Here is a 9,347-nt window from a genome sequence, read left to right as displayed (position 1 = left end):
CACATTTAAATTGTAGCTGCTGAAACTTCAGGAGTTGTGTTAAATATCTTTGGGACTCCTCAGCAGAGCCACTGAGTGAAAAAAAAATTGAAACTGATTTATGTTGTGATGTGTGTTCTTATTATTATCCCATCACTCATCGTTCATGCTGCTTAATAAGAAAACCTGTAAAAATGAAAAAGAAAAAAAAAACTAAAAGCCTTATCACTGCTGAAATGCAGTGGGTGAGGAGCAGCAGGATTTCACATAAACTCGTCCCTATTCTTAAGAAGTTGACTTAACACAGTGCTGTTCAGAGATCCTTTCAGGTCAGGCTTTATTTGATCTGTGGTGCCCTCATGCCAAAAAGCTGTGCCAGCTATTACAATGAAGTTGTGGGGCCAGCATTGGCTGGGCAAGCAAGTGTAAACAAAATAAAAATCAAAAACCCAACAAAATGCTCAATGCACAAGGTACAAAATGTCCTAAGTTCAACAACTTCTGGTTGCAACTTCTGTTTTCATCCAATCAGTAAAAACCTGACTCTGGGTGGTAGGAAAAATGAGATTCCTTAATAGAAAGAAAAAGTGCAGCTAACCTCCAGAACAAGTTTGCTTTGCTTATTTGCCCTAAAGAGGCTGTACAGAGGTGCCACCGAGTTTAATCTCTCAGGCCGGAGCAGCACAGTGTGACAAGGCACAGAGCTCCCTCCCGAGTCTCTGGGTTTTTTCCCTGGCAGAGCTTTTCACAGTTTTCCTTCCCTTCTCTTTAGGGCTGCAGCTCACCGAAAAACAACGTGGCTGCTCTCGTTACCTTCCTTCCCATTATTTACAAGCAAAGTGGGAGAAGGCACTGCCACCTCTGCTTCCTGCCACTCAGGCCCATCATCTGCTATTGTCTTTCCTACTCTGAATTGCTGCATTGTTTCATCAGCGGCATCATTTACGCCCGCTTGTCACCACGGTGCTTGTAAGCCTGATTTCTGGAGTGTTGTACATTAATCCTCCAGTTTGCATTGCTCAAATGATTGCCCAACCACTGCTGGTTCCTGTGCACTCCTGGCTGAATCACTGCGTGGTCGTTCCCACGGCTGACGGGGAACCTTGGCCCTGATACCCCAATTTCTTGCCCTCAGCTCCACTGGCTTTCACCTTCCCAGCACTGGGCAACACCTTGACTTTAGCAGCCCTGCTTGCTTCCCTCCTTGCTCTTTCCTTCTTTCTTTCTTTGGACAATGCTCTCAGGCACAAGGTGTGGATTCTTGGGATCTCCTGTGCTGGCAAGTTGGACTTGATGATGCTTGAGAGTTCCTTCTATCAGGACATTCTGTTTCCTTCTTTCCTTCTCTTTATTTCTGTCCTGGGTCCTGCTCCCTGCTGTCATTTTTGGCACTGCTGCAAAATAAGTGTGGTTAATGTCTCCTACTTTTAATTCTGTGTAACTCTAATTTATTTTCTATTTTAAGAATTTTGGTTTCAGTCAGCCTAGGGAGTGAGCAGCTGTGGCTCTTTCTGATACCCACATTTATTGACCGGGATGATTAATTCCTTTAAAACTTCTATCTTAGCTTTAAACTCAGCCACTTGAGAGCCTCAATGGCTTTTCATATACGTCAGAGATCCTACAATTAACTGTCCTAAAAATGGGTTAGAGTTTCCCAATTGGCAGGCGCATGGGAACATCCTGATGGATAAATGAAGGAGCTCCCCTCAAGTGGTGAAAAACATTGTTACCTCTTCTGCTTAATGTTTTTCTTTAAAAACAGTAAGAAAAGGCCAGTAATGTGAAAGTTAGAATGTAGAGCCAGTTATAAATTAGCATTGAATGAGCTTCCCGTTTTTACTTAACCAGAATAATGGTGTGGCATGTAAGACTAGGGCAGAATTCAGTCAGGGCAAATGCTACAGTTAAAAAGGAAATAATTTAAGAAGCTTGTTGGGAGGACTTAAGCCTGATCTGATAATGCATGACTGAATTTTGCAGGAAAGCCAAAAACTAGCTCCAGCAGATATCACATTGTTAGATGCCTGAGTGTTTATAAATCATAAAGTTTGTTTTTAAAAACTCCGGCTCAAGCTTTCACAGTGTTCTGCTAGCATCATGTCAAGATTTTGTGCATAATACCCTTGCTCCTTTTATTCCGTGTGAAGCATAGAGTTTTCAAAATATTTGGTGCGAGAGATACAGATCACAGACTTTGGAGAAAGCAGAAGAGGCAGCAGTGACACTCACGTTCCAAGCCATGAAGCCACTGCTTTGCTGCAGATAAGTTAGAAAGGACATGGGCCCCATCCCGCTCGGCAGAGGGCAGTGGTAACCTTACCTCAGAATCACGTTGCTTTTTGCTACTGAAACTGAAATCATCCTTGGGGAAAAAAAAAAAAAAAAAAAAAAAAAAAGGAAGCTCGACAGCAAATCAGTGAGTTCCTGGTTCTTGGCTTCCTATCCTATCTCAGAATTTCAAGTGACTATGAACTTGCCGTGACCAAGCAGGAGGTGCAACAGCCAATTAAATTGCTGTGGTTCCATGGCTGAAAGGGAAACCTGCTTGCTTTTTTTTTTTTTTGAGTACTTAATATTGCATTTCCCTACCATTTTAGGTAATAGAATGAATCTTGTCAGCTGGGATGGTGTAATAGTTGGGGGTTTTAATTTGTTTAAGTTGAGGAGGTAATTCTTCGTATGTTTAAAAAGGAGGAGATCCTTCTAGTCTGGCTAAACATCAAACCATGAGAGGGGTATTGACCCTGTATAAATACTGCTCCCCCTACTAAGCTGAACTGTGGTTTTCTGAAGCTGTTCTTTACCCTCTCTAACCATCAGCTTTTCTCTTTCTATTGGGCTCGGAAACAACTTCACCTGGCTCCCAACCACAATTATATAATTCATTGTTCTCCTTGTGACACCAGCTCAAACCAACCTCAGATTTATTCTGCAGCATACTCTTGTTGCTTGATTAAAAATGCATGAAAAACATTGAACTGCCTCAATGAAGGGTCTCTGAAGTTGTTTCAGCGGAAGACATGGAAATTAATGTGTAGTCAACCCCTGGAAGGGTAACTTCAGAGAGATGCATTCCAGAACAAACAAGATCTAGTTACCAGTATTGACTCTCCTGCATATAATATTTCTAAATATTTTTGTGGAAACAGAGCACTGAACTTGCCAGCACTCTCCTCCCCACTCCTACAGTAGCAACTCTGTATGTTCCTTGTGACTCCACAGCTGTGTTACACACCCTGGGACCCCTTCCTTGTGAAGGTCAAGACACAGCAGGTGGAAGGGCAGACATTTTATACCTATTTAATGACAGCCTTATTACTCTTGTGCTAATCTCTGCTTCTCCATTTTTCAAAAGTGTGTTACATCCTTTCTCTTTTTCCTAAATAATACAAACCAGTTTGGCTATTGGTCCCTCCCCACAGCTGCTGAGGTGGAGAAGAGTAACATGTGAATTGTATCAATTCCCTCCTCTCCCGTTATTTGCTACAGTACAAATGTGCTAACTGCTGATGGATACGGAAGAAGAATCAGTGCTTATAGAATGACCAGATCCAGGATGATTCCCAAGACAGTTGCTTGCAGGTAATCATGCAGTTCTACCTGTTCTGTACTTTTGCAAAGTACAGGTTCTGGGGACTAATAACTTTCTGCTTGCAGTAATCAAGTGGAAGATGTGAGACAGAAAACCTGAGCTGCTGTGGTGAGACCAGATCAGCCTCTTTGGGGGAGTATGAGATCCTTGGGGTCATCAGGATGGGTCATCAAAGGTCATGTAGAGAAGTTCACATGGGGAACACCGTGGGAAAAGTCAAGAGCATTGAATGGCAGCTAGAATCATAATGCTGAAAGTGATTGATAAAAGACCCCAAAAGTGTGAGGACAAGGGGAAAAAACAACCCTCATCAAAACCATAATATAATTTCTCAGAGGAGAACAATATCTCCATTAAGCCCAAAAAAGATTGACTCTGCTGTAAAGTAGAAAGAAAAACAGGTTTTTACTCTCAGTTGTCAGACATCTCCTCTTTTCCACCTTGTTTTAATCTCTGTAGAAAATAGATGACATGTACCAAAAGTTGTCCCAAGCAGGAGACATTTCTAATCTGCCCAGCCAGCTCTTTGGCCTGTCCTCCATGGAAATGAGGCAGCACATCCTGCTGCTCTCCCTTCCTGTGAGCTCCTTTCCCAAGTTTGACACGGACTGACAATGCTGTGCCTTTGTAGTTCCCACTGCCAAAACCTCCCTTTTCTCTGCTCAAGGCCAGTCCTATCTGTTCCACCCTGCTTCTCCCCGATTTTAGAAACACCTGGCTAGAGGGGGAAATCCATCCTTGCTTCTCTGCTTGCAATGGCTCAGGCCAAGGAGGGACTGCTGCTGGGTGTTCAAGTGGAGGGACTGGAGAGGGCAATGCTTTCCCTGTTTTGGAAGAAGTTTTGGATAATGGTAAGGGAGAACGCTGCAGGGGCCAGGAGCATAAACAAAGCAGAAGGAAGGAAAATCTAGAATTCTGTCTAGTGTCCCAAAAGAATCACACTGAAATGGGAAACTTGGCACCACTGGCCATAGCAACAAATAGAGCAGTAAAGAATGTTACAGACTTGGTACAATGCAGTACTTATTGAAGGAGATGACAAGCGTGAAGGAACACTTCCAAAACGCTGATTCAGCTAGATCTGTGTCACAGCTGAGTCTCTGGCAGCTCTCAACAGCATTTCACTGGAAGTGTAGAAAATAGGATTACAAAAGCTGAAAGAGGCATTTTTGCTATCGGCTGAGGACTGGCAGAAAGGGGAGGTTCTAATGGACTACACCGAGAGGTGAAGCAATCTGCAGGGTTTGCTGCAGCTGATCTGCCTTGGGCTGAGTTGATGTGGTACAAAACATTCTTTGTCTCAGCACTATTCCGTTGTTGGCCTAGTGCCTTGAGGCTTACATGCTTTGGAAATATGGATGAGGATGAAAAACTTGAGCTTGTTTAAAGGATTTAAATCTGAGATGGCAGGCCCAGGAGAGGGATTCTGAGTTCAGGCATGTACGTCATGCAGAGAGGTCTTGTCTTCACCAGCAAGTTAATGTGAAATATAGTAAAAGTGTTCCTGTTAGTTCAACCCTTTCCCACACAAAAAAAAAAAAAAAAAAACCCAAAAAAAAAAAAAAAAAAAAAAAAAAAAAAAGAAAAAAAACAAAAAAACACCCTTCCTGCAAAAGTGGCTGGAGAAACATAAATTGACAAAGCAACCAGAGAACAAGGTAAACCTTGAGTGAATTCACGTCATCTTTACCACGGCTGTTTCTCTACAGTGTGGACCCACACTAAGGACCACCATCAAAAACATCCAGTCGTACTCACTCTCCACAGTTTTTCCACTTGTGCTTTTCTTAGTGGCTGCTGAGTCTCCTATCTATTTGTGAGCTTATTCCCCCAGGTGCAAAAGGCTTCCAGTGCCCCCAAGAACCAATCACTCTCTTCAGCGCACAACTCTTTCGGTTTATTATTCTGCAACTGTGTCCTAGCAAGACCTCAGTTTCCTGTTGCCTGCTGATCAGACACCAAGTTATGGAAGAATCTCTGGCATGATGCTACTGTAGTCTATGATTTTCAGAGGAAGGATCCAGGCTGAAAGCTTTCTGGTGACATTCCAAGTAAGCTGTCATGAGAAGAGAATCCAACACCCAAGACCTCAGTGCTTAGGGAAAATCAGAGGGTTTCATCGACTCAGAAGAAAAGAGTAGAACTATAAATGCAAACTCAGTAACTCCCCAGGAATGAGCATGTGCCATGCTGAGACTGAATGCATCATTAGCAATTCCCTGGGGCCGGATGCCTATTTCAGACTGCACAGTATAACAGCTCCAGGGAACGTACAACCAGAGGATGCTGACAATTTCACAGTTTCTGCTTCCCCGTGAGGCAGAAAATAGAAGTGCTCTAAAGATCTTTCCCAGGAACACAGAAGTAACGTTTTCCAAAGCCATCAAAAGCAGAGGAAGATAGGTGGTTCTCTGCAATCTGGGAGAAAAGGAAACAGAATAATCTGCTGCTATGGCTGCTAAAGGAGGCTCTTGGCTGATCAGCAAGCTGTGTGGACCAAAGCTATGGAACTCGTCCCTTTCAGAAAAGATTTTGGGGAAGTATGTGACATTGGCTCAGGTAGATGGATATCTCAGAAGCAGGTAGGGTCCACAGTGGATTCACACCACACCAGTGCCTCCCCTTGCAGCACACATTAAAATGCTCCTAGCATTCACACTTTATCACAGGCAACCCATGGGAAAAACTTCCAGGACAGATGACTCAAGGTAATTTGGTAGTGTGACTGCATCCTCAGAAAGAGCAGACAAAAAGGGAAAGGCAGACAGCCAGGCGGTCTCTAGCACGCTGAGGTCAAATTCCCCTTTCTGTCGCTCTCGGCTATGGGAAAGTTGAGGACAACAGAGAGGTACCAGACACACTCCCGTGTCTGCTGGCAGAGCTGGGCGACGCCCCAGGCAGGCTGAAACACTCGCTCCTGTGAGCACAACCATGCAATCTCTGCCATCAGAAAGATGATGCCCGGGTTTCAGGGATGCTCCTGAATGTCTCAACTTCACTGCATAGTTCGGATTGCACAGTAAATGCCTCGGCTGCATGAGATGTGCTGTTGGCTCTGGGGAGGCATTATTTCAGGTTGGCTGCAGCTGGGAGTATGTAGCATGACTTCAGACCTCATTAGATGCACACTTGACAGGTTTTCTGCACTAACATAAAGGGAAGAAAGGTTTTCTTAACAAAAACAAGCTATACAGTTGTTCTATGTGTATGAGGAAGGGGTGTGTCTGTCTTCTGCCCCAGCTGTTTCTTTCTCCCAATAACTTTTGAACTTCTTGGCCGTTTTATGCAAATTGGATGGAGAGACGGAGGTTCAAGAAATATTCTGTTCCACTAGCTTTTGTAACATTTCAGCCTAGTTAGAGACACCAGTCTTAATTAATGCCCTGAATGTAGGAAACCTTTGCTGGAATAAGAATTTAAGTTGGCAGTGATTGCTAGTCGAGTCTCCTGCTGAAAGCACAGCCAGCTGCAAAGTCAGATGAGGCTGCTCAGGACCATCACTTTGAAAACCTCTGAGGTGTCAGGAATCTACTCTGGACCGCTCAGCTTCACAAAACAAATTTACTGAGTGCAACACCTTTGGCAGCTGCCAATCAGAGAATTCTTTCCCCCCCCGATTTAAAGGACATGTAGAAGGTGGCAGCCTGCTGTAAAGCCTGTGACAATCCCCACACCAGGCAGCCATAAGGCTCTGCTTATGGTAAATCTATTTAACCAGCAGCTAGTTACTTTATTTTGGCATTCTGTGGTAGTTAATGATTCCAAGTACAAAGGTCAGACTCAGAGACACAAGGCTTTGTGTATCCATCCCTTGTTTGATTACCCAGAAGCTACAAGGAAGGAGTGCTGCTCTGTGTGAGTGGGAAACTACAAGCTACACATCCAGCCTGACAAGCTAATGAGAACAAGTCATTCATTAACAGGAGACTTGCTGCTAGCAAACACACCACAGCTGGTATGGGAGAAGAATTTGGATGTGAAATGAGACAGTGTAGTAGGTTTTTTATAAGACATTTCCTATTTCAGCAAGTTTACAGTCTAAATAAAGACCACACAGAACACATTAAGAGCCTGATCAGAGGAAGATCTGGGATTATGTCTTTTCATGAAAGGTTTGGTAATGAGCAGAGAGGCAGAATTTGCAAGAGAGAATGGAAATATTGGTTGTTTAACAGAAGAACAGTTTTAAATTTAAGAGAGATTTGATTATAAATGGAAATGCTGCTACCTTGAGTACCCGTCTATTCTGTACACACACATGCATTCACAGAAACATCATTACAAAACCTCTGGTGCTTTCTCCTGCTTCAGGTTGTTACTATTAAACTTTTTTTCAGAGTTTCACACTAGTAGCATTTTTTTACAGGATTAACATTAAAGTTGGAAAGGCCAAAGCATGGCTATTTAATAACTGTTTGAGGAAGGAACACACAGTGTCTTTGAAAGATAAAGGAAGCACTTACATTTTTTGCATAATCAAATAAAAAAAAGCCTGTCAAGGAAGAATCTCTCCAGACTTTTGTGGAATGAAACAATAACAACATTTCAGAACAAACTCTGACTCTCAAAGTGATTTAAACTGTTTAGGAACCTGCAGAGAGCATGACACCTTCCATGGCCAGGGCACAAGTGGTCCAGAGCAAGGCTGGATTCCTACCATCCTAAACAATGTATACAGAACAGCAATCCTGCGAGCTGTATCCTCAGGCTTCCTTATGAGATCAAAGGTTATATTCAGAAGTGTGTACAGCTGAAAACAATACCAGGAGTGCAGTCACTGTGGGATTCATTACTGTAACAAAGGCATCTTCTGAAGACATGGTTTTCAGCGTGACTTAGAAAAGGGAAGTGAAGGTGCTGAAGAAGATGGAGGGGAAAGGAGATATTAGGGGAGAAACAAGAAGCAAAGAACATGGAGAGGAAGCACTGCTGATTCCAGAGTTTAATGATCTTTTCCAGCCTGAATGAATCTATGATTTTTAATTCCATCTTATTTTAGCTTAACATCTTGTTTTAAATGTATCTTTATTTTGTTTTGGACTATCACAGAGGTTATGCTAATCCAAGCACAGCACAGCAGTCATCAGAGGAATCTATGCTGGGATGAGGCTGCTCTCTGAGGCACTGGTGGAGGAACTGCAGTACAGCATTGTGCTCTGAAGCATTTGCTATCACTTAACTAAATGTCAGCTCTCTGGATACAAACCTCTCAGCAAGAGGAAACAGAAAACACGTGAAGAAAAGCTTCCATCTGCAAATCAAGAGAACCCCCTTACTGTCCAATGAGCTACTAAGATTTTAAATTAGGAAAAATAAAAATTAGGCTCCTAAACATAAATTAAGGCAACCCTGGAACTCTGGTGGCAAAACATTTCTATTGACCCACCTGCAGCTGAATGCCTAAAAGCCTGAATCATCACCAGCGCTGTTGAGGGACCTCACATTACCTCAGCAAATGTACTTTATCAGTGATCATTGTGCAAGCTTAGTACTAATTTGCAATTCCCAGCAGATGCAGAGACTTGTCATCATTTTTGTTTGGTAGAGGCAACATTTTCCACATAAAAAGGCAAACAAACAACATTCTTAATGTTCTTATTAGCATACTCTTCTACAGCCTTTGGTGGCTGGAACAGATGCTTGGGAAGGGTGGTGCAGCTGTAGGACTTGGAAAAATATATTGGACAGGAAAGGAATTCCCAAAGAAGTCCTATAATCTCCTTAATTCCATCTCTCCCCACCTCTGGCTCCACTCTGCTGAAGGCTGTGCGAG

The sequence above is a fragment of the Sylvia atricapilla genome, chromosome 9 (assembly GCF_009819655.1).
Source record: "Sylvia atricapilla isolate bSylAtr1 chromosome 9, bSylAtr1.pri, whole genome shotgun sequence".
Lineage (NCBI taxonomy): Eukaryota > Metazoa > Chordata > Aves > Passeriformes > Sylviidae > Sylvia > Sylvia atricapilla.
The sequence above is the reverse complement of the archived record's forward strand: the minus strand, read 5'-3'. Positions refer to the sequence as shown.